General features: G+C 35.6%; 1 protein-coding gene across 10 annotated transcripts in view; it reads left to right on the top strand.

Annotated features, from left to right (window-relative positions):
- NUMB (NUMB endocytic adaptor protein) overlaps positions 1 to 23,701 on the top strand; it is a 155,528-nt gene that overhangs the window by 60,820 nt on the left and 71,007 nt on the right. For 2 of the 10 annotated variants that reach the window (XM_058567279.1, XM_058567282.1), the window contains one exon: positions 11,227 to 11,311. The exons of the other annotated variants lie outside the window; for them this stretch is intronic. The gene's annotated coding sequence lies outside the window, so the exon portion shown is untranslated. The remainder of the gene's footprint in view (positions 1 to 11,226; positions 11,312 to 23,701) is intronic. 10 annotated transcript variants of the gene reach the window in all.

The following is a 23,701-nucleotide window of genomic DNA, read 5'->3' as shown; positions in this document are numbered from 1 at the left end:
TTCTTTCTTCATAGATAATTCTTTTCTTTTAGTGTGAGTCTGCTGGTAGTCAATGTTCTATTTTTGTCTGAAAGCTTTTTTTATTTAGTCTTCATTTCTAAAGGATATTTTCATTGGACATAGAATTCCAGGCTGGCGGTTATTTTCTTGCAGCATTTTAAATATATCGTTCCATTGTTTTCATTAGAGAAGCAATGTCTTTGGTTTTCAGCATTTTTCAATAATGCATCTAGGTGGTCTTTATATTTAAGATGCTTGAGTTCCTGTACTGTGGTTACCAGGGGCAGTGGGGGTGGGGGGTGGACACAAGGGGTGAAGGGAGTCATATATATGGTGATGGACAAACAAAAATGCACAACCCAAAATTTCACAATGTTAAAAACCATTAAAACATCAATAAAGGGCCGGCCCTGTGGCTTAGCGGTTAAGTGCGTGCGCTCAGCTGCTGGCGGCCCGGGTTCGGATCCCGGGTGCACACCGACGCACGGCTTCTCAGGCCATGCTGAGGCCGCGTCCCACATACAGCAACTAGAAGGATGTGCAGCTATGACATACAACTATCTACTGGGGCTTTGGGGGGAAAATAAAATAAAATAAAAGTTTAAAAAAAAAAAAAGAAAAGCAAAAAAAAAAAATAATAAATAAATAAAACATCAATAAAAAAAAAAAAGATGCTTGAGTTCCATAGACTGTCTTAAATCTGTAGCTTGGTGTCTTTTGTCAGGTCTGGAATATTTCTTCTGATATTCCTTTTACCTCTTTCACTCACTTCCTTCTGGGATTCTAGATATCTGTATGTTAGATCTTTCTCTGTGTCCCATATGTCTCTCATGTGCTTTTCTGTATTTTCCTTCTTGTTCTTTTCTGTCCTTCATCTGGATATTTTCTATTGACCTGTTTTCTGGTTCATTTAGTGTCCAATCTACTGTTCAAAGCATCTGTTTTATTATTAATTTCATAGTATGTATTTTTTTAGTTCTAGAATTTCAATTTAATTCTTTTTTGTTTGTTTTTATAGATTCCAGTTCTCTGGTGAAATTCTCATTTTGCCATCTATTTTCCTGAACATATAAATCATAATTATTTTAAAGTCTGTGTCTGATGATTACAATATCTGGATCTCCTTTTGGTCTTTTTTTTTAGTGTCTCCTTTTTCTTGTGGCTTTCAGTCATTTGGTCCTGTCCCCCAGCATTCCTGGTAATTTTTTAAATGAATGTCAGCCATTGTGCCTAAGAAATTATAGAGGCTCTTGATGGTGATATTGTTCTCTAGAGAGGATTTGATTTTCCTCTGGTGGTAGTTAAAAGTAGGAGCAGATGACCTTGATCTAACACAGGCTTGAGATGACTTGAGGCGTTGTTTTAGGCTTCTTAAAGGCTGTTTCCCCTTACTCCAAGAGTATTGGCCTTCGTAGGTATCAAATGGAATCCTGGGGTGTTTGCCAGGGCCTCTCCTTCTTGGCAGGCCCTGAACTGTAATTTTTCTTTTCCTAGCACTATGAGACTACCAAAAGCTCTGCTTGCCTTTTTTGCTTTAAAATAGACACTTCACTTTGTTTTTGGCCCCTGGACTTCACACAGGTTAGGATTCAGTAAATACCCTAAAGGCGAAAGCAGTACTCACTTTTCTGTGGTTGCCTTTTTGCTTGAATCTTAGCCCCTCAAACCTGTCTTGACAAGCCCTAAACTCTAATTTTTGTCTCTGCAGCCCTGTGAGATTGCCAACAGCTCTAGTCTGCAGCTAGTTGCCTTAGGAGGAAAAAGTAGTGGAGAATATCAGGCTTAACTCTGAATTTCCTTTTTCTCTGGTATTTTGGCTTCTCACATGCTGGCTGCCTTCTTTATTTATTTTTTTGGTTTTAAATCCAGTTTTTATAGTTTTTCTTGCTAGGAGAATTGGTCTGATACAATTTACTCTGTAATAATTTGTAATGGATGTCTATACTTACTATAAATTAATTTATTAAACTATATTATTAATAATTTATAATAATAAAACAATATTATAAACAATTTTAAGCATATATTAATCATTACAGTGAACTTGACATATAAGGATCCTGCCCTCATGCAGCTTATATTCTTGTAGGGAAGAAAGATGTTAAATACAATCATGCGTTGCTTAACTGCAGGGATATGTTCTGAGAAATGTGTTGTTAGGCAATTTCGTCATTTTGTGAACATCATAGAGTATACTTACACAAACCTAGATGGTGTAGCCTACTACACACCCAGGCTATGTGGTACTAATCTTATCGGACCACCATTGTACACATGGTCCATCGTTGACTAAAACGTCCTTATGCAGCGCATGACTGTACACACTTATTTATTTATATTGTGATAAACAGTAAAGGGTGTTATGAGCTTATTATAGAGATTTAGGTCAGATGAAGGGGATGGTCAAGGACAGCTACTTTGAGGAAGTGATATTTGAGCAGAGCTCTGAAGAGTGAATAGAATTAATTTAGGGAAAAGTAAGAGGTTGTTAGAACTATGGATTAGACACCTTGAGGTAAAAAGAAGCATGACAGGTTTAAGGCATCAAACGTGGCCAGTATGGTTGGTCTGATAGGCAAGGGCTGTATCATGCCAAGCTTTCTAAGCCTTATTAAGGATTTTCTTATGCTTTTTTCCTGTTTCCGTCAATTCTAATCTGATCATTGTTCTGGCTCTAATTCACTTTCTGTCCCAAGACAGAGTTAGTTATTTATCTTCTTATTTATTCAATACAAATATATTAGGTGCCTTTTGTAGACAAGGTTCTAAGTTAGGTACTGAGGTTGGTTAAAGACAACATTAAATGAACTAATTGATAAATGTGCTCTTAATAAGTGATAAATAAGTTATGGTCCTTTTTACTATTATCATATAATTATAAACCATGAACTCTACTCTCAACTATAGGAACATAAGATACACCAATAGTTATAATACACTGTCATTAGTGCCATTAAGTGTATTCTGACTCTGTCTAGAAGAGTACCTGTCCTGTAATTGGTTTCTAACTCCTTTGGGTAAATACCAAGGTGGAGGGATTGCTGGATGATATGGTAAGAGTATGTTTAGTTCTGTAAGAAACTACCAAACTGTCTTCCAAAGTGGCTGTACCATTTGCATTCCCAGTAACAATGAATGAAAGTTACTGTTGCTTCACATCCTTTCCAGCATTTGGTGTTGTCAGTGTTCTGGATTTGGGTCATTCTAATACATGTGTAGTGGTATCTCATTGTTGGTTTAATTTGCAAGTTCCCTAATGACATAGGTTGAACATCTTTTCATATGCTTATTTGCCATCTGTATATCTTCATTGATGGTGCTTATCTCATAGGGTTGTTATGAAGTATAAAAGAAGTAATTCACATAAGGCCTTTAAAACAATAGCTGACACATAGTAAGAGCTGATTAAATATTACTGTGATTATTATGAAGTTCTGCACTTAGATTCTAACAAATTCAGTTGTTTAAGATTTGAGGGATATGACTTAGTACAATTGAGAAATATTAGGTATCTTAGTCTTTTGCTGATTGTTAACTCAGGGAGGTTTTTGAATTTGGATAGGATAAAAGTTAATGTAGTTTAAAGGTCTAAAAGAGTAATTAACAGCTCTGATATTGCCTGTACAAATTTCCCAATAAAATAGTTTGAGGAAAAATAAAATTTTAATATTTCTGAAATTGAGATTGATGGAAAGCTGTTTGTCAGAATTTAGGAGAAATATTCAATTAATTGCAAAGTAGAGGAGCTGAATTGAGAAAAACCAACCTAAACATTCCTAGATTTTGCCATGAGATTCTGTGAAAGAAGGAAGGAAGATGTTTGATGTCTTTCTTTCTGATGGCCTGTCCTTGGACCTGTAGACACAGGGTTAGCACCAACTGGAAAATTGGGCTGCTCTTCTTCTGTCCTAGTGACTTACAAACTTAAAAAAATTATTTATATAAAAGGAGACTGAACATTGTCTAATACTACAGACTGTGTTCGTTCTCCCTGATGCTGGTACTTCTGAACCTGTTTATCTTTTTGAATTTTTTCCATAACTTCTATTTTTTAAAACTAATTATATAATTTACTTATGTTTATAGTTTGTCTCTCCCACTACTAGAATTTAAGTCCAATGAAGGCTTTATTCACTGAAGCACCTAGAACAGTGCATGGGACAGCATAGACGTTCAGTAAATATTTGCTGAATGAGTTGAATGAACAAAATCTTAGGCTGAAGCCCAATATATTATACCAATAAAAGCTTTAGTTGAAGTCAAGGCGGGAACCAGGAGTTCTACCCACTGTGTCCTGCCCTCTTCCACCCTGTGGCATCCCTAAGGAGCACAGTTTGAAAACTATCTTACAAGTAATGATCTATGAGGTTGCTGGAGTAGGGTTCACCCATTTCATTTTATCCTTCTTTCTATATCTAGAAACAGAATTCCCAGAAAACAGGTAGGCTGGAGTCAAGTGATGGTGGATACATGTAGTTGTCTACAAAAAGGCTAATTTCTTATGGGAAATATTCTTCCTAAACTGTATAGCTCTATTGCAACCTCTGGGAGAGAGAACCCTGGTAGCAATGCATATTCATCAATTCAAAATATCAGAGAACATTGCCATGCTAATGGTTTAGATACTAAAAAAGAAAAGAAAATCAGTAAAGATGGGGATAAAACCCTAATATATAAACAGAAAAAAATGAACCTGTGTTTCAGATGAATAATATAACCACACTGAAGGAGCAAAGATAAGTAACCCAAGTAACTTTTGAGGATAGTATACTTTCAAACTCAAGTTAAAAAGAACTACAGTTGTGTGACACTTAATGACGTTTCAGTCAACGGAGGACCACATATATGACAGTGGTCCCATAAGATTAGTACCAGATAGCCTAGGTGTGTGGTAGGCTACACCATTTGGGTTTGTATAAGTACACTCTATGATGTTCTCACAACAACGAAATCGCATAATGATGCATTTCTCAAAATGTATCCCCATCGTTAAGCGACACATGACTGTATAAACAAATAACAAACCCTAGTTTGTAGGCTGATTTTTTGTAGTGGTATAAATTGGCAATTTTGAAACTATTTTCTGTCTATTCTAGGATTAAACAAATGAATAAGTGTATTGAGGATAATGGGAGCCAGGTGTATCATTGTTGGAGAAGGGAGTTTTATATATGGAAGAGAAGGCTAGAATGAACCTTGTGATGTTGGATTTGAATTGGAGGTTATGAACTCATGGTTTTTAATATTTATTTACTTATATAAAAGTAGAGAAATATACGTATGTATGTGTGTATATTTATATATTTCTCATAGACATGTGTGTATATATGTATACATATGTATGTCCATGCATATGCATATGTGTGTTATATATGTATATTGCAGCTTTGTTTGCTAAAAGGGCCTAGAAGCAATTACTTCTGTGACAACAGTGAATACACCTAACTCCCATATGTTGGTTTCTAAACCATTCTCCACTAAAAGGAAATCAGAACTCCTTGGAGAATTGGTTGATCCCAGGAAGAACTGGATGTGAGCCTGGAACATATTATTGTTTCATAAAGTAGGAAGGTAGTGAAAGAATGATGGGGACATGTCAAAAGGAGTGAGAGCCAGTTTGGAGAACTTTCTCTGGCCAAATAAATAATGGTAGTTATAGATTATAATCCATGGAAAAAATAAGAACCGTAGGTCCAGACAAATATAAGTAAATGAATGAATAAATAACTAAGTTGGAGAGAAGGGAAAGTTCTTTTCAGCAATAAATGTAGAACTGTTAGAGTTAGAAAATGACTAGTTCAGAACAATTATAATAGTACTTGCACACAAGAATCATCTGCAGGTACCAAAACTATTGGGTAAAAGTTTGATGAGGGACATGATATTTACATAGCTTCAAGATAGTTCTTCATAAAGTATTTTACGAAGAGAAAAACAGACTTTACAGTGGAGAAATCTGGCAGATACCCCTTAACCAACTGATCAAAGTTAGCATCACTGGTAATAGAACCCGCTAGCGTTTTGCAGCTTCTGATAGGATGCAGTGAGAAGGACACAATGTTACTTTGTGACATTCCTACAAAAAATGCATAGCCTGAATTTAAACGTGAGAGACCATCAAGCGAACCTAAATTGAGGGACAGTCTACAAAATAACTGGTGTGTTTTCTTTAAAAATATCAGTCTTAAAAGACATAAACTGAGGAACTGTTCCAGATAATAGAATTCTAAAGAGACATTACCACTAAATGCAATGCATGACCTGAATTGGATTATGGACTGGGGAAAAGTCCTTTAAAGGACTTTTTAAGGCAATTAATGACATTTGAATATGGACTGTAATTATATTATAGATATTTTAACATTGATAAAATACTGATTTGGTTAGCTATACTGTGGTTATCTAAGCAAATGTCCTTGTTCCTAGGAAAATACACGGAAATATTGAGGGCTAAAATGATACAATGTCTGCAAGTCACTTTCGCATGGTTTAGAAAAAAATGTGCCATCAGAGAGAAAGAGAACGAATGACAAAGCAATTGGTGTAAAATGTAAATAATTGGTGGTATTCGCAAGTTTTCTCTGTTATATAAAGATAAAAATTTACCTAAAAATTCCTTAATTAAAATCTTTTCATATGTCTGATTGTGATCCAAACAACTTGACCTTATTAGTTATTTATAAAATTCATAAAAAGGGACAAAAGATTATTTTTATTATTTAGAGAAAGTGAAGTAAAGCAGTGAAGGAAATGCTGATCAAACAGAAAAATTCCAAATTGTTGAGATCCAGAGCAGAAGGGCCTGATTTTTTTGTTTGGAGTTCTGTCATGGTCTGGTAGCCTTGAATACCTCATAGGCAGTTCCTTAAACGTCTATAAATGGGATATTTTAAGGATTTCCTATATAACTAATAATTTTTCTTTAAAAAGGGTGCTTTGTAAAAATTAGATCGCCTTTGTTCCAGACAGATACTTTTATAAATTTATTAAGAAAATTTGAAGGCCAGTTTTGCAATTAGTTGTTAAAAGGGGATATTGGGGGGGGGGGTAACATTTCTTTATTAAATCTTTGAGCTACAATGAACACAGTCATTTTAATAATTATTTTTATGTAATGTCATTTTATATTATATGTAAATATAACATGATATAATTTATGTTATTAGACTGGCAACATTCATAAAAACTCATCTTGATAATAGTATTGATGAGCTGTTTAACAAAATTATCCTATAACAAAATTATCCTATGGATTTCTGTAAAATATTATTCCTATTTTTCCTTTCTATAAAAGATTTTCAGGGGGCCGGCCCGGTGGCACAAGCGGTTAAGTGCGCGCACTCCGCTGCGGCGGCCCGGGGTTCGCTGGTTCGGATCCCGGGCGCGCACCGACGCACTGCTTGGTAAGCCATGCTGTGGCGGTGTCCCATATAAAGTGGAGGAAGATAGGCACCGATGTTAGCCCAGGGCCGTCTTCCTCAGCAAAAAAGGAGGAGGGTTGGCGGATGTTAGCTCAGGGCTGATCTCCTCACAAAAAAAAAAAAAAAAAAAAAAAGATTTTCAGATTATATTGCTAAAATTCTCCCCTTCAAAAAAGCACCTAACCTTATTACAAATAGATATATTACTGGTCAGTGCAGGTATTGATCGAAATATGGTTATTTATTGTAAAATTATTTGATTGAGATTCTGAAGACAGCAATAGTGACAGTTTAACTTGTTTTGACTATTAAATGCCAGGTGTGAATGGACAAAATCCCTCTTTGGTGGTAACAATAGTTCTGGAATGATGCTACTTACTCTACAAATATTTGAGTACTTGCTATGTGCAAAACTCTGTGCTTTGTGTGGTAAGAGGGATGAGGATGAATCAGATATATTCACTTTCCTCAAGTAGGCAGTTGAATACAAGATACAAGATAGAAAATGTTAAATGGCATGGGTGAAATATAGTTGAAATGGCAAGGGAGATAGAAGAGATGATATTTGAGCATTACTTTGAAGAAGAGGTAGGATTTGAGTATGGGAGAGATGGCAAAGAAGAGCCTTCTAGGTAGAGGGAACTATGTGGGTGAAGGGAAAGTGTATATGGGGCTACCAGTAGTATAATTTCATCTTGATTAGGGAGAAGGAAAAGAAGGGAACTAATATTTTGAGAAGGCATCTTTTCTATGCCAATTACTGTACATTTGTTTATTTAAACCTTATATGACAACTTTATAAGCATTATTATTCCTTTTTTATAATGGAGAATTGAGATTCCCAAGTAAGTTGCCTAATGTCACACACTGTTGAAATGGGAATTTTAATTCAAGTTTGTCTTAGTATTATGCTTTCAGCTTTTATCAAGCATTGATTAAGAAAACCCCACAACTCTGTGAACAATGGAACCCCATCCAAGAGAGTGAATGAATTATATCTGTGTGCAACAGTATGAATGAATCTCATGAACATAACGTTGAGTGAAAGAAACCAGACACAAAAGAGTACATATTGTAGGATTCTTTTTTTATAAAGTTCAAAAATAGGCAAAACACATTTATGATGTTAGAAGTTAAAGATAGTTAAGATAGTGGTATCTTTGATGGGGGCAGAGGAGTAGTGACTGGAAGAGGGGCTTCTGAGGTGTGGGAGTAATGTTCTCTTCTTGCTTTGGGTGCTAGTTAACATAAGTGTGTTTCTGTGTGAAAAGTGATTGAGCTGTACACTTAATGACTTGTGCGCTGCTTTCTACATATATTATACTTCAATAAAATTTACCAAAAAAGATTTTTGTATCTTTTGTAAATCTATTATGAAAGACCCATTTTTAGTGTCTTTTTCATAAAGATCCTTATGATAAATTCTTCTTTAGGAGGTAGAAACAGATATGAACAATTAGGCTTCCTTTTATTTGCTAGGTCTGTGTAACTCATTTCGCGTTCCTTTGTGTCTTGCTGCTTTAATTCTTAGAGCTGAATTTTATGCCCAGTTGTGCTTTTTTAGTTCTCTTTCTTAAGAAGTTGGATAAGTGAATGAGTGAATAGCCTCAGTTATTTTAAATGTTTGTTTTTTCTCTTAGTTTTTCAAGTTTCTTAGTGTAAAATTCTAAGCTAGTATATGAAGGTAAATGGCAATTGAAGATATGGCTGTTACTATCAACTCCTTGTTGAAAATATTTTCTTAGATGTATTGAGTACATTTTCATTTTCTACCTTCTGTCTTAATACAGTGATGTGCTGCATACTGACGTTTCGGTCAATGACGGACCACATAGACAACGGTGGTCCCATAAGATTAGTACCATACAGCCTAGGTGTGTAGGAGGCTACACTATCTAGGTTTGTGTAAGTGCACTCTGTGATGTTCTCACGAGGACAAAATCGCCTAAGGACACATTTCTCAGAACATATCCTTGTGGTTAAGCAATGAATGTCTGTAGTAACTAAGAGGCAATATACACCTCTATAATAACAAAAGGAAAGCTTTTTAGTTTAAATTGTTTTTATATTCAGAAGTTAGGGTTATTAGAATCCCACTTTTCAAATGCTACATCTTCTATGAAATAATTCCTCTCAACTCAGTGATCTCATTCCTTCTTAAGGACATAGCAGTTTGTCCTTAAAGCATTTGCAATGTTCCATTATGTGGTTTTTTTGTTTCTTTGCTTGTTTTGGTTCTTTTTTGGTGAGGAAGATTGTCCCTGAGCTAACATCTATGCCAATCTTCCTCTGTTTTGGATGTGGAACGAGGTCACAGCATGGCTTGATGAGTGGTGCATAGATCCGCGCCCGGGATCCGAACCTATGAACCCTGGGCCGCCAAAGCAGAGCACGCGAACTTAACCACTAAGCCACGGGGCCGGCCCTATCACGTGGTTTTTTTAATATTCCCTTCTTTAATTATGAGAACCTAGAGGTCAGAAATTATTTATATTTCAAAGATCCAGTAATTTACCTCTAGGCATTTGACTTTTGTGTATCCTACCTAATAGTAAGTAGTTTTGTGATTGTACTGCACACGGTAGATGCTCTCTAAATATTTTATCTGAATTGTCTTATTAAATTAAAGGAATTCCCAAGTTCCTTGTTTCTAACTTTGTATGCCATTTCGTAGCTTAACTTTGCTTGTGTGGTTTTCTCCATAAATCAGAGATCTTTAATATGCAGCGGAATATTCTTTTTTTGACTATTTTCCATTTTGAAAGCTAAATCCTAGTTCTATAATTGTAATTCTGTAATATTTACCCTTTTACCAGCCATATATTTTCTTTAGGGACAGGAAGAAATAAGCAAAATAAAAATACAAATTCCATGGGGCCGGCTTGGTACCGTAGTGGTTAAGGTCATGCGCTCCGCTGCCTGGGGTTTACAGGTTCGGATCCTGGGCACGGGCCTACACACCACTCATCAAGCCATGTTGTGGCAGTGTCCCATATACAAAGTAGAGGAAGACTGGCACAGATGTTAGCTCAGGGACCATCTTCCTCATCAAAAAAAAAAAAAAAAAAAAAAACCACCCCCAAATTCCAAGCAAATAAATTTTTAACATTTTGCAGAACTACTGTTTGCTACAAGAAAATGAGTAGAATTTTCAATTTTAGTTCTTGTGAAAAGGGGGCTACAGATATGATTGTGCTGTTAAACATGGAGATGTTCTAGGTTGTTTTAAATAAATTGCCTTGTGTTCCTGTGGCTCTAGGTCCATTTTCTACCCTACTTTGATGACATGTCTGTTTCTTTCTGTTTTCCTCTTACAAAAATTCCTTCCTACCAGTGCCAGGAATTAATCCTTCTTGACATAGCTCCTCCTATTCCGGGCCCCTTGAATACTGCTAGTCTTACAAAGGATATGTGTGGAATGGGATTTGTGGGAGTTGTTCTCAACAAACAATGTCTTATCTGTTTGTCTCTTTTTCAGTGTATATACAGTATTTTATATTTCAAAGATCTGGTAATTTACCTCTAGGCATTTGACTTTTGTGTAGGAGAATTATTTCTTATGAATTAGGGGGGGATTGTGGGTCTGCATTAGTGTATGGATCTTATAGTTGCTGTGGTGACTTGAGTGGTCATCTTCATTATATCATTGTAATAAAGTAATGTTTTCTGGGGGAAATTGATCACCTCCTTCTCTTTTTGTTTTGTGTACCTGTGTCTTATTTGGAGTTACCATATCAGTGTAATGTAGCAATAATTATGTTACTAACAACAACTTTGTGAGATGTTTATTATTCTCATTTTACAGATGAGGAAACTGAGACTTGCTGAAGTTACGAAACTTGTCCAAAGTCACACAGCTTGTAAAGGGCACAGCCAAGATTCAGAGCCAGGTCTGTCCAACTTCAAAACTCTTAATCATGGCCATCAAACTTTGAAATAGCTGTGAAGTATCAACCTATGATAAGTTGTATTGATACTAATATTGCTTAACTGTTGTTTAACTCTTACTGATATATATATATATTTTTTTTTTGGTGGACAAGATTGGCCCTGAGCTAACATCTGTTGCCAGTCTTCCTCTTTTTGCTTGAGGAGGATTGTCGCTGAGCTAACATTACTGATAATTTTTTTGAGTGAGTTTTTTTTTCCGTAATAATTTCATGTATCTTTTAAATATTGTGGAAATCAGTATAACATAGTAATTGAAGGTCTGGACTCTGGAGACAGACTACCTGGGAATGAATCCCTAAGCTTCTCCACTTACTTACTTGTGTGACATTGGGCAAGTTACTTAACTTTTCTGTACCTCAGTTTTCCGATTTATAAAATGGTGATAGTATTATCCACCTGATAGGGTTGTTGTGAAGATTAAATTATTTAATATGTACAAAGCACTTATAACAGGGCCTGGCACACAATAAGCATTCAATAAATGTTAAATGTTAGTATTATCATCTTCTAGCAACTGGTAAAACAGATGATCATTATTTGTAATTCTGTTAGGAAATTAGAACAAAGCAAAGTTTAAGCAGCAATATAAGATATCAGAAAACATACATAATCAAAATTAAGTTTGAATAAGTTAGACCTAAAGAAAATCATATATTTGATCCAGTTCATATCTGTTGTAAAGCAGACTGGGCAATTGCTTATAGGTCTCACGTGTACAAGGGTATTATATGTATAAGGACCACACATAGGTCTACTAGAGGTACCCTGTGAGCCCAATGTGATCATTGTATTATGAATGTGTTTTGTCTGTTTTCCTTTTGTAAATGCAATTTGTATTCAGGACAAATGTCTACATTTTTAGGTGGCTTTTAAGGAGATGATGTTTTGGTAATGTTCACAGGTAATTACCAAGAACCAAAATCTTACGTGTTATGTAAAATGTCGGCAACGTTCTGTGACTTGCAGGAGTGATTATCAGAACTTACATTGTGATGAATGTGCACGCTGACTGACCTTTGAACCAATGAGACCACAGCACAATTTAGAACTTAGCCATGTACTGATCATGTGCTCTTCACTCATACTTGCTTATTGCAGCTGTCAGAATTCCAAAGTGCTATATCAACTATTACTACAATAATTAGTGACTAACCAGTTTATACCAATTGCAAAAATATCCATAAATGGGAGTAATTTGAATCATTATGCAAAAAATCAAAAGCTATTATTAAAAAATGAGACTTGCCTTGTATATGAGCCCAAGATCTCTGTAGTTTTTAATCTATGCATGCATTTAATTTATTCTCTATTTTATGATATTGAGTCTTCCTATCCTTGAACCTGGTATATTTTTCTAGTTATTTAGATATTTAAAAATATCTTTCAGTAAGGTCTTTTACTTTTTCTCCATAAAGATCTCTCAAGTCTTCTCTTAGATTTAATCATTAAATACCTTATTTCTTGTTACTGTTGTAAATAGTGTATTTTCCCCTCCCATTTTCTATTTGCTGATATAAAAGCTTTTTTTGGTTTGTAGATCTGCGTTCAGCCACCGTACTAAATTATTTTGTTAAACTGTTGGGAATGCAGATTGTTTCTTCCTTTCCAATACTTACATCTTTTCTTTTATTGCCTTACTATACTAGTTAGGATTTCCAGTACAGTATTCAATACAAGTGTTAATAGTGGGCATTCTTAGGTTGCACCTAATTTTTTAAAAGGAAGTGCTCCTTATGTTTTGTCATTAATAATAATGTTTGCTGTAGATTTTTGATACTCTCTAGATTAAAGACATTCTGTTGCTAGTGGGCTAAGATTTTGTGTGTGTGTGTGTGAAGAATAAGTATTGAATTTCATCAGATGCTTTTTCTGTATTTGTGAGATGATCATATGGTTGTCCTCCCTTATTCTGTTAATCTATAAATGTTGTTCTGGTGAGTGACATTTATAGATTTTCTGATGTTGAATTACCCTTGCATTGCTGGAATGAACCCAACTTAATCATGGTGGGCATCTTTTATATACAGTTGGATTTAGTTTATTAATATTTCATTTAGGAGTTTTGTATCTATGTTCATGGATGAAATTGGCCATAATTTTTATTTCTGATATTGTCTTTATTTGATTTTGGTATTCAGATTATGCCAACCTCAAAGAACGAGTTGGGAACTAATTTTTCCTCCCCTCTGAAAGGATTTATATAGGACTAGAATGATTTGTTTCTTGCAAGTTTGGTTGAACTTCTGTTCAACTGTCTAGGCTTAGTATTTGAGGCAGGGGGAGCATGAACTTAGTATTTTTTTGGGAGGTATGTATTCAATTTTCTAAATGGTTTTATTTACGATTTCTGTTTCTAGTTAGATCAGTTTTTTGGAAGTTGTTTCCTTTTTTTAGCAATCCATCCATTTTGTCTGAGTTTTAAAAGTATTTAGCATAAAGTTGTTCAAAGCATTCTTTTGTTATTTTTTAAATTTCTGCTATTTCTCTCCCTTTTTTATTTCTAATTTTTTTTGGTGCCTTCTATCATTTTTCCTTCATCAGTCTTACTAGAGGTTTTATATATTTTCTTAACCTTATCAAAAAACCAGTGCTTGACTTTGATTTTCTCTATTGTCTGTTTTCTATTTCATTAATTTCTGGCCTTTCTCCTTTCTGCTTTTTTTTAGTGAAAATCAGAATTTAACATAAGGACACTGGAGTATATCTCAACTTCCAGGGACAGCATTTCGTTGGGCCTTAAGAACAGCTGGAACCAGGGGCTTACAATGCTACTAGGACCTTACCTCATCCTCTTTCCTTTATGGGTCTATTTCTTTCTCTCTTGCTGTCAACTTGCTTTCTACTCTTCAGTCCTCATGGCAGAAAATGGTGACAGTGAGCCTCTGAATGTGATGTCACTTCCACTTTGTGTGCTCTTGATTCCTCCAGGCATTTCAGATTTTTCCATCTGGATCACTTTCTTTCTGAAGATTTTTTTTCTTTAGAATTCTCTTTAATGAGATTTTCTGTAGTAAACTCTGTTTTTTGTCTGAAAGTGTCTTTATCACCCTCATTGTTGATAGATGTTTCATTAGGTATAAAATGATGGGTTGGCAGTTATTTTTTTAGCCATCGGAAGAAATAATTATACTCCCTTCTGGTTTCCATTGTTTTTGTTGATAAATCAACTGCCTAATAGTTGTTCATTTGAGTGAATCTGTCTTTTTTTACCCCTGGCTGCTTTTGTTCTTTCTTTTTTGGTTTTCTGAAGTTTCATATGCTGTGTCTAGGAGTAGATTTCATTTATCCTATGTGAGATTTTGGCTATGAACTGCTTATTTTCCCTGGAAAAAAATTTTGTGTGTATTCTTTGAGGCCCAAGAAGGAAATGCATTGCTTCAAGAGGATTTACCTTTATTTTTTTCCCTGATGCCTCAAGGTATTAGAGTTTGGTGACTAAATTCATCCCTGGAGGTTTTGGACGACCCAAAAGGGGTGAATTTGGGTTGCAAATATGTGTGTGGGCCTGCTTCTCTTTACGACCTCTTAGGAATCCTTGTTCTCTTCTGTAACAGGAAGACAAATTTTCTTGTAGTCCTTTAAGGATAACATATGGGAATGGGTGGACTAGATTTACTTCTGGTTCACTCTTTTCCTGAGGATGAAACTTTCTGGGGCTCCCAGTTTTATGGCAAAAGGGTCTCCTATTAGATTTTTCCCTGTTGGTTGGATCTTGAACTTTGACTTCTGTTCTCTCCCAAGAGATCATCAAAGCTGAAGCTCAACTTTGTGACTTAGTCAGATGTCTACAGGACAAAAACAGTTTCATTATGCCACTTATCTCTTTGAGTTTCTGCTTTCTCATAGATTTTGGTCTGGTTATTCCTTTACCATCTTGTCAGCTGTTTAATACTTTTAATATTTTTTTAAATAAAATTGTATCCATCACTTTTAGTTGTTTTCGGTGAGAGAATTGGGTGAATAATCTAGCGTAAGGTGTTATTGGAAGTGGTATTTTATTCTAATTTCTTTGAGTTTTCTTTATTCCTTCAGATAGAGGCTTAACTCATCAATTATTAGCATTTTTAAAATTTTTGTTTTATTTTTTTGCTGGAGAAGATTCACCGTGAGCTAACATTGGTTGCCAATCTTCCTCTTTTTTTTTTGATGTGAGCTGCCGGCACAGCATGGCCACTGACAGATGAGTGGTGTGGTTCCGTGCCCAGGAACCGAACCTGGGCCAACAAAGCAGAGGGCGCCAAACTGTAACCACTGGGCCGTCGGGGCTGGCCCATCTTCTTTAAAATATAAGCATTTAAAGCTATACATTTATACGTAGCTCACAAGGTTTGAAATGGAGTGTTTTCATTATTATTAGCTATATGTATTTAAGATTTTTAATATGCTACTATGATTTTCAGTTATACTTCCCTCTTTAAGTTATGACCTATGATCCACAGGTCAATTAGGAGTTTTAAAATATGTGGATTTTAAAAAATTTATCTTTTTGTTATGTTTAACTCACCTTTCAAAAAAAACAGGATTTTCTATTTGGATTACAAAACAAGACTCAACTGTGTGCTGTATACAAGACACACAAAATGGCTTAGAAAAGCTAAAAATAAAGGGACAGGTGAAGATATACAAGGCAAATGGAAACAAGAAAGCAAGGGGGTTGCTCTGTGACCACTCTTTTCAGTGGCTTTTTCTCCCCTTCCGGATAACAATAACCAATGAATGAATAACCAATACTCCACGTCATTGAAACTTTTTGAGGTTCCTGGAAGACTGATTTTCTGTTAATAATAGAATGATGATTTTCTTTTTCTTTCTTCTCCTCCTCCCCCTTCTTTTTCTTCTCTTCTTCTCCCTTGTCCTCTTCCTCTTTCCCTCACACTTTAACATCTTACTATTAATATTTCACAATTAATGAACAATTAATTAATGGTTAATTTTGGCAGCATTTTTTTTTAGTGGAACATAAAATAATGGTGTATTTTGCAGTTGATGGTATCTTAGCTTTGATGAAATATACATTTTTACATACATACCATGACTCTTCATCCCTCTCCATCCCCTACTTGAAATGCCCTCTTTTTGTCTCTTCTGTCCTATGCTTATATCATTCAAGACCTTACGGGAGGAAATAATCTTTATTTTCTCATCCTGGCTCTTGTTCTTCCATTACTTAGCACAATACTTTGTTGGACACAGGATTTTATTTAATCAACAATTAAGGGAAGTGTGTAGGTATAATGAATCAAAGCAAAGGCTGTGACATATTTATATAGGTGACCAATTTTTTAGCTTCTTGGTGAGAGGAGATTAATACCTACATTAGTTAAGATTATTTTAGATAGAACAGAACCCAATGCTTCCTACATTAAGCAAGTTAGAGAATTTATTGGATGGATTCTTAGTCATCTGATGATATTCGAGAAAGATTTTAACCAATGAAATAATTACAAAATATAAAGCACTGTGAAGGGAATGAAAATAGTACAATAAAGAATTATAGAGGATGGTATTTAGAAGGAGAGGAAAAAGCAGCCTCATCCACGAGATGACATTTAGGTTGAGACTTAAAGTATGAGTGGATGACAGAAGTTCTTGAAAGGTCTGAGAGAAAGCGTTTTAGACAGAGGGAGATAGCAGGCCCAAAGTGGGAAAGAGCTTGCAGTTAACTGAAAGGATCGTAGTTGGGGAGAGTGCTACCTCAAGGTAAGAGAGAGAGGCAGGGGCTGTATACTTTAATATGCTAACATTTACTGAGCATTTGTGATGTAGTGGGCACTGTTCCAAGCGCTTCTTCTTGGGCAATGTGAATTATTATGCCATACCTACTCTCTGAATGCTAAGAGTTTGGATTTAATTTGAAGATGCATTGGAAAGCCATGAAACTATTACACAGTTCCAAGATTCACTTTACATTTTTAAAGATTACACAGGCTGCTTTGTACACAGTCGATCAGAGGAGGACAATAGAGGAAATAGAAATAAATCCTAGTTGATGGCTTCTACTAGTCCAGGTAGGAGACAAAGTTGTGTGGGATCATGGTTCTGATGGTGGAGATGAAGAGCAATGGACAGATTTAGGATATATTTTACAAGTATTTGTTGATGACTTGGTTAAGGGGAGAGGGTTGTGAAGGAAAGGAAGGAGTCAGATCTGAGCGAGTTAAAGAATTGACGGGATGACATATGTAGATAATTTGTGAAGTTATTTGTCAGTAAAGGGGAGCAGAGCTGTTTTTAACCTTCTTATTTCTATAATTTTTCCAGTGGCATTTCTGTCTCTGTCTCTCTTTTTTAAATTCTTGGAACCAAATATATTTTTATTCTAGTCTGCCTCTCCAGATTCCAGCACCTTTTTCTCATCCCACACTTGACAGATGCTTAGAGGAGGAAAGTCAGTGTAAAAAGTAGGCTAGCATTCTCAGCAGTTCTGCCCTTTATTCGTCAAAATGTTCTTTGCTAAATCAGTCCTTGCTATAACAGAGCAAAACCACTTTGTTCTATAAGTAAAGGTGTAGTTCTTGAAGGAACACCATCCTAATGAAGTCATTCTGTGTATATGTGTGTTGTGGGGCTAGGGGTGATGGTCAGATGTATTTTTTTAATCTGTCTTAACATGCCTTAAAAGTAAAATAAGTATGGCTGAAACGCAAATTCGGTTCACCAATTGTTTTCTCCATTGAAAGTGATCAACTAAAAGATAAAATTTGTTATGTAACTGAAAGAAAAAGCTCCCAGAAGAGATAGCTTTTTTTTTTTCAGTGTTTCTTACACATATACAGGTTCAGCTTTTGAAACCATTTGACTTCAGTTGTAAGTAGACAGGGTCTTTCCTCATTTTGTGAAGCTCTAGTTTTCCGTTGTTATCTTTAAGGAGTGAATAAAGAAGCCAGGTATTGGGCGGGCCCCGTGGCTTAGCGGTTAAGTGCGCACGCTCCGCTGCTGGCGGCCCGGGTTCGGATCCCGGGCGCGCACCGACGCGCCGCTTCTCTGGCCATGCTGAGGCAGCGTCCCACATACAGCGGCTAGAAGGCTGTGCAACTATGACATACAACTATCTGCTGGGGCTTTGGGGGGAAATAAAAAAAAGAAGCCAGGTATCAAAACAAAAGAAAGAATTTTGTGCACAGGATGAGTGGGAAGATGAAAATTAGTAAAGCAGAAACCTAAAATTAAAGTCAGATAATAGATAAGGATCATGGAATACTGTTTAAATCAGTGCTTCTTAAATTTTTCGTAGTTACAGAATCCCTTGAGATTCTGATGAAGGTTGAAGAATTTGGCCCCAGAAAGTGCACAGACACGTATACATTCAGATTTGTACATAATCTTAGAGCATTGCTCAATCTGAAGAGCCTGTTGGGTATGTGATGCCCTGGTTGAGAACCACATGGTCTAAATGGTAATCAGGGCTGAGGAGTTTGTGGCTGGAAAGCTTCAACATTCAAACTATGATAGTGTTCTTTTCTCAAATACCAATCTTTAGAACAGTCAAGACTTAATTTGTTGTTGTTTTTAAACCTTTGGTCTGACAGCTAATAAAGGAAAATAATTTTTAATTTTAGCTATTAGAAAATTAGAATAATTCGTTCTTAAATTTTTTTCTTTGAAAATGCCGTAGATGGCAGAGTTTTCTGAAATAAGGCAATACAGTAGTCAGGATACTCTATCATATGTAGCCTATTAATAAAAAAGTTGAACTGAAATATAAACAAATTTCAAATTTACTGACAGCTGGGTTTATACAGGAGCTGAATGAGTGTTTCCTTTGAGAAGTAGGTTTAAAAAAAAAAAAACAAGCCCCTTTGTTCTCCCTACCTTTCCATGAATCTATTTGTAAATTAACTTTTGTCACAAACTGACTATGAACTTTAAAATGAATTTTATTAGTCCTGTAAGTTAAGTACTGGGCATATTTATTTCACTGTTGGTGATGAAGCTGTACTTTGTTGTTGTTTATTTGGCTAAAGTGGAACACTGAGCCAGTGACGCAACTTATAATGTTATAAATTGTTTCCTGTTAGACAAATTATGCCAGTTAGACTAATATTTAATGTAATCCAGCATTCTTAGGATTCATTGGTTGAGGAGAGGATTGACTAGATCACCTACCACTAAATCCTTTGGCCATGCTGAGAGTCTAGGATTCCTTACATTTTTTCACTTACTTAACTTGATCAAATAAAAAGATTTTTTTCTTCACTCTAAGTCTTGAAAGCAAGTTCCACATCATATGAAACAGTAGAAATCAAAGAAAGAAAATTCAAAAATGAAATACTTTATGCTTGTGGTACAGTATTCTACTTCAATGTAATGATGATTTAATATGGCATTTTTGGCTTAGGTTTTAGTGAGTGAACAAATGATTTGTTTTTTGTTTTTTGAGGGGAGGGGCGTGTGGACAATCAGTGCATTTTTTTTTTGTAACTTTTCCTGTAGATTTCTGGAATAGAAGTGTGATGAAGAATACAGTAGAATTGTATATATTCACATTCAGCCATGTTTGTTCAGAAAACAGTAAAAATAAAAGAATTAAAAACAATTTAATTAAATTTAAATTTAGGTTCTCTCTGCTGTTGTACTCAGTGAGTTTCTGCTGTACAGTGTTTTTGTGCCTCTTGCAGTGTGAGCATGCCGTGTGGTTCTAGTGCTAGATAGATATTTTTCTCGCAGCAGAGCTCCTAAACATAAGCCAGCTACTTCAACTGTGTTCAGTTGAAAACAGCAAACTGTTCCATACTAGAAAGAATCCCTGGCTGTGTTGGATTTATTGCAAAATAGTGTAGTACTGTACTTTATGGATGATTTAAGGTATTTGCAATATAATTTTGAATTTATGTGATTTCTGCTTTTAGTACTATCTTTGGAACTTAACCCTGTGAGATTAGAATCTCTTGGAAAAAGAAGTTTAGCTAATTTCAGGAAATTTGTGAGTTTATGATTTTTTTTTTTCAGATATTCAAAATGGGACCCATGGTTTTATATTTTAGTTTATATATTGTTACATTTGGAACCAACTAATACTATTGTAAAAATTAGAGTAATTTTACCATTTTGGCTAACTTTGGTCTCTTTTTTTGTTTTTTTTTTTTCCTGTAGGGAAACAATCTTAAGTGTCAGGGTCGAGTTTCCTGAGAGTGTCTTGTATATCTCCTATGTATATCAAGTATGTGCTGTGGTTTTTGGGTTCTTTTTCTGATAGTAAATTTCCTGAGGCAATACTCCTGTCTTGTCCACTCTTCTTTATAATTTATATATGAGAGGGGCCTAAAGTTAGAGGTATAGTTGTAACTATAGAACAAAGAAGAGCAAACAAGCATAATTTAGGGGGGGGAAAACTCTAGAAAGAAAAATCCCCATTTCCCTAAGAATTATAGCTCTCTGATGGCCCTTCAAAAGCCTCTGGTTCATTCCAGATTTGACTGGACAGACTAAATTTCAATAACTTTATTCTTTTTAGTAAAAGTTAGACTTAAATTTTATGACTAAATGTGACTTATTTTTATTACCCTTCATTAGATGTCTCATAATTACAAGTGTGTAATATATGTAACATATGTACGTTAAAGAGCATAATGAAATGAAAACTTGTATATCTACTACTCAGCTTAAGAATTAGAACATTACTAAAACTTGTGAAGTCCCCATGTGAACCTTTCCTGATTATGTCCCCCTTTCTTTTTCCTCGAAAGTAACATTGTCCTTGGGGCCGGCCTGGTGGCACAGCGGTTAAGTGCGCATGCTCCGTTTCGGCGGCCCGGGGTTCGCAGGTTTGGATCCCAGGTGAGCACCAATGCCCCGCTTGTCAAGCCATGCTGTGGTGGCATCCCATACAAAGTAGAGGAAGATGGGCATGGATGTTAGCCCAGGGCCAGTCTTCCTCAGCAAAAAAAAAAAAAAAAAAAAGAGGAGGATTGGCATTGGATGTTAGCTCAGGGCTAATCTTCCTCAAAAAAAAAACAAGTAGGGGCCGGCCCCATGGCTTAGCGGTTAAGTGCTTGTGCTCCACTAGTGGAGGCCCAGGTTTGGATCCTGGGTGTGCACTGACACACTGCTTGCCTGGCCATGCTGAGGCGGCGTCCCACATACGGCAACTAGGATGTGCAACTATGACATACAACTATCTACTAGGGCTTTGGGGAGAAAAAGAGAAACAAAAGGAGGAGGATTGGCCTGGATGTTAGCTCAGGGCTGATCTTCCTCACACACACACAAAAAAAGTAACACTGTCCTTAATTATGTTTATCATTCTCCTGTTTTTCTTTGTAGTTTTGCTAATTATATCCATATCCTTAAATATTATCTTGTTCAGTTTTGCGTATTTTTGAGAGGCAGTATAAAGTAGGGGACTAAAAGCACAGACCCTGGCGCCAGGCTGTTCTGCCACTCACTAACCATGTGATTTGGGCAGATTACTTCTTAGTGCCTGTTTCCTCATCTACTAAATAAAGATTAAAAATAGAATCTGCTTGATAGGGCTGTTGTGAGAAATAAATGAGTCATTATATGCAAAGTGCACGGTGCAGAGTGCCTGGTACAAATACCGGTACTTGCAGTATTCTCCAAGTGTTTGTTGTTGTTAGTATTTATACAAATCATAATATAAGCAATTTGCTTCCATCCTCCCTTAACTTAACATTATGATTGTGAGATTCATCCATGTTGGTTGTTATAGCTATAGATCATTCATTTTTACTTTTTCTCTTGATTAATTAATTAATTAAATTTCTTTTGCTGAGGAAGGTTTGTCCTGAGCTAACATCCATGCCGGTCTCCCTCTATTTTTCAGCACAGCATGGCCACTAACAAAGTGGTGTAGGTCCATGCCCAGTAACTGGACCTGGGCCACCGAAGCGGAGCGTGCTGAACTTAACCACTAGGCCACTGAGGCTGGACCCTTGATTAATTTATTTTTAAATGAGGTTTTTAAATTGAAATATCATTTTTACAACTGCATTAATAGTGTTCTAATGTGTGAATATTCTGTATTTCTTCTGTCAATGGATAATTAGATTCTAGTGTTTGTTGTTATTTTATTGTTACAAACAATAAACAGTGCTACATAGACGTTATCTTGCACACCTTCTTGTGCACATGTTTAAGAGTGTCTCTGGGATGTGTGCCTAGAAATGGAATTGCTGAGTTGTAAGGGTGTGTGCGTCTTCAGTTGTCCTAGGCAATGCCAAATGACTTTTCAAAATGGTTGCACCAATTTACACTCCTAAAAGGGTATGAGAGTGCCTGTTGCTCCATGTTTTATTGTCTGATTCTTTAATATTTGATAAACTGATAGATATAAAATGGTATATAGTGTTTTGATTTGCGTTTTCCTGATTCTAATGAGGTTGAGCATTTTTCATTGGCTGTTTCTGTTACTTTGTAAAATGCTTGTTGTATATTTTGCCCATTTTTATAGTGACATTCTATTTTAAACTGATATTTAATTTGTTTATTGATTTTTAAAAATTCTTTAAATATTAGGATACTAATATTTTATATATATATATATATGGCATATATTCTCCTAGTTTGTGGCTTGTCTTTCATTTTCAGGTGGATGATTTTTCACAAACATTTACAGATTAGGGGAAATTCTTTTGTTAGACCAGTATCTTGTTTCGGCTGTATAAAATATAGTTCCCAGAATCCTTGAACCATACTTTAAAAAAGTGAGACTTTTTTGGGCCGGCCCCGTGGCTTAGCAGTTAAGTGCACGCACTCCGCTGCTGGTGGCCCGGGTTCGGATCCCGGGCGCGCACCGAGGCACCGCTTCTCCGGCCATGCTGAGGCCGTGTCCCACATACAGCAACTAGAAGGATGTGCAGCTATGACATACAACTATCTACTGGGGCTTTGGGGGGAAAAAAATTAATAAATAAAATCTTTAAAAAAAAAAAAGTGAGACTTTTACAGTCCTTTCCAATGTAAATAACCACTATAGAAAAAGTTTTATATTCTTATAGAGTTACTGACCAATAGCTCTTATTAAAGCTTTTTTTTGTATTAAAATAATTCAACTTTAGAACCATAAAGCAGACTACATATGCCACATTGATAAGACATTGTTAGAAATTATACTTTTTGTGCTACTAATTCTTGGTCTCTTTAGTTTTATTATCTTTTTCCAACAGATAAGGCCATTTCCAGCTTGTAGCTTACCATATGAAACATAATTATTGTTCCTTATTCTCTATTAGAGAATTTTTGTTTATTTAAAGGCATGGTAGTAGTGTACCTTAATGACTGAACTGGCTGTAAAAGAAGATTCTTTTAGAAATTTTAACTTCCTTAGTTGGTGAGTATAACAAATCAGATGAAACTGCTTACCAGTTAAG

Source organism: Diceros bicornis, chromosome 24 (assembly GCF_020826845.1).
Source record: "Diceros bicornis minor isolate mBicDic1 chromosome 24, mDicBic1.mat.cur, whole genome shotgun sequence".
In the NCBI taxonomy this organism is placed as follows: Eukaryota; Metazoa; Chordata; class Mammalia; order Perissodactyla; family Rhinocerotidae; genus Diceros; species Diceros bicornis.
Note: the sequence above shows the minus strand (reverse complement) of the source record. Positions and strands in the feature narration are given on the sequence as shown.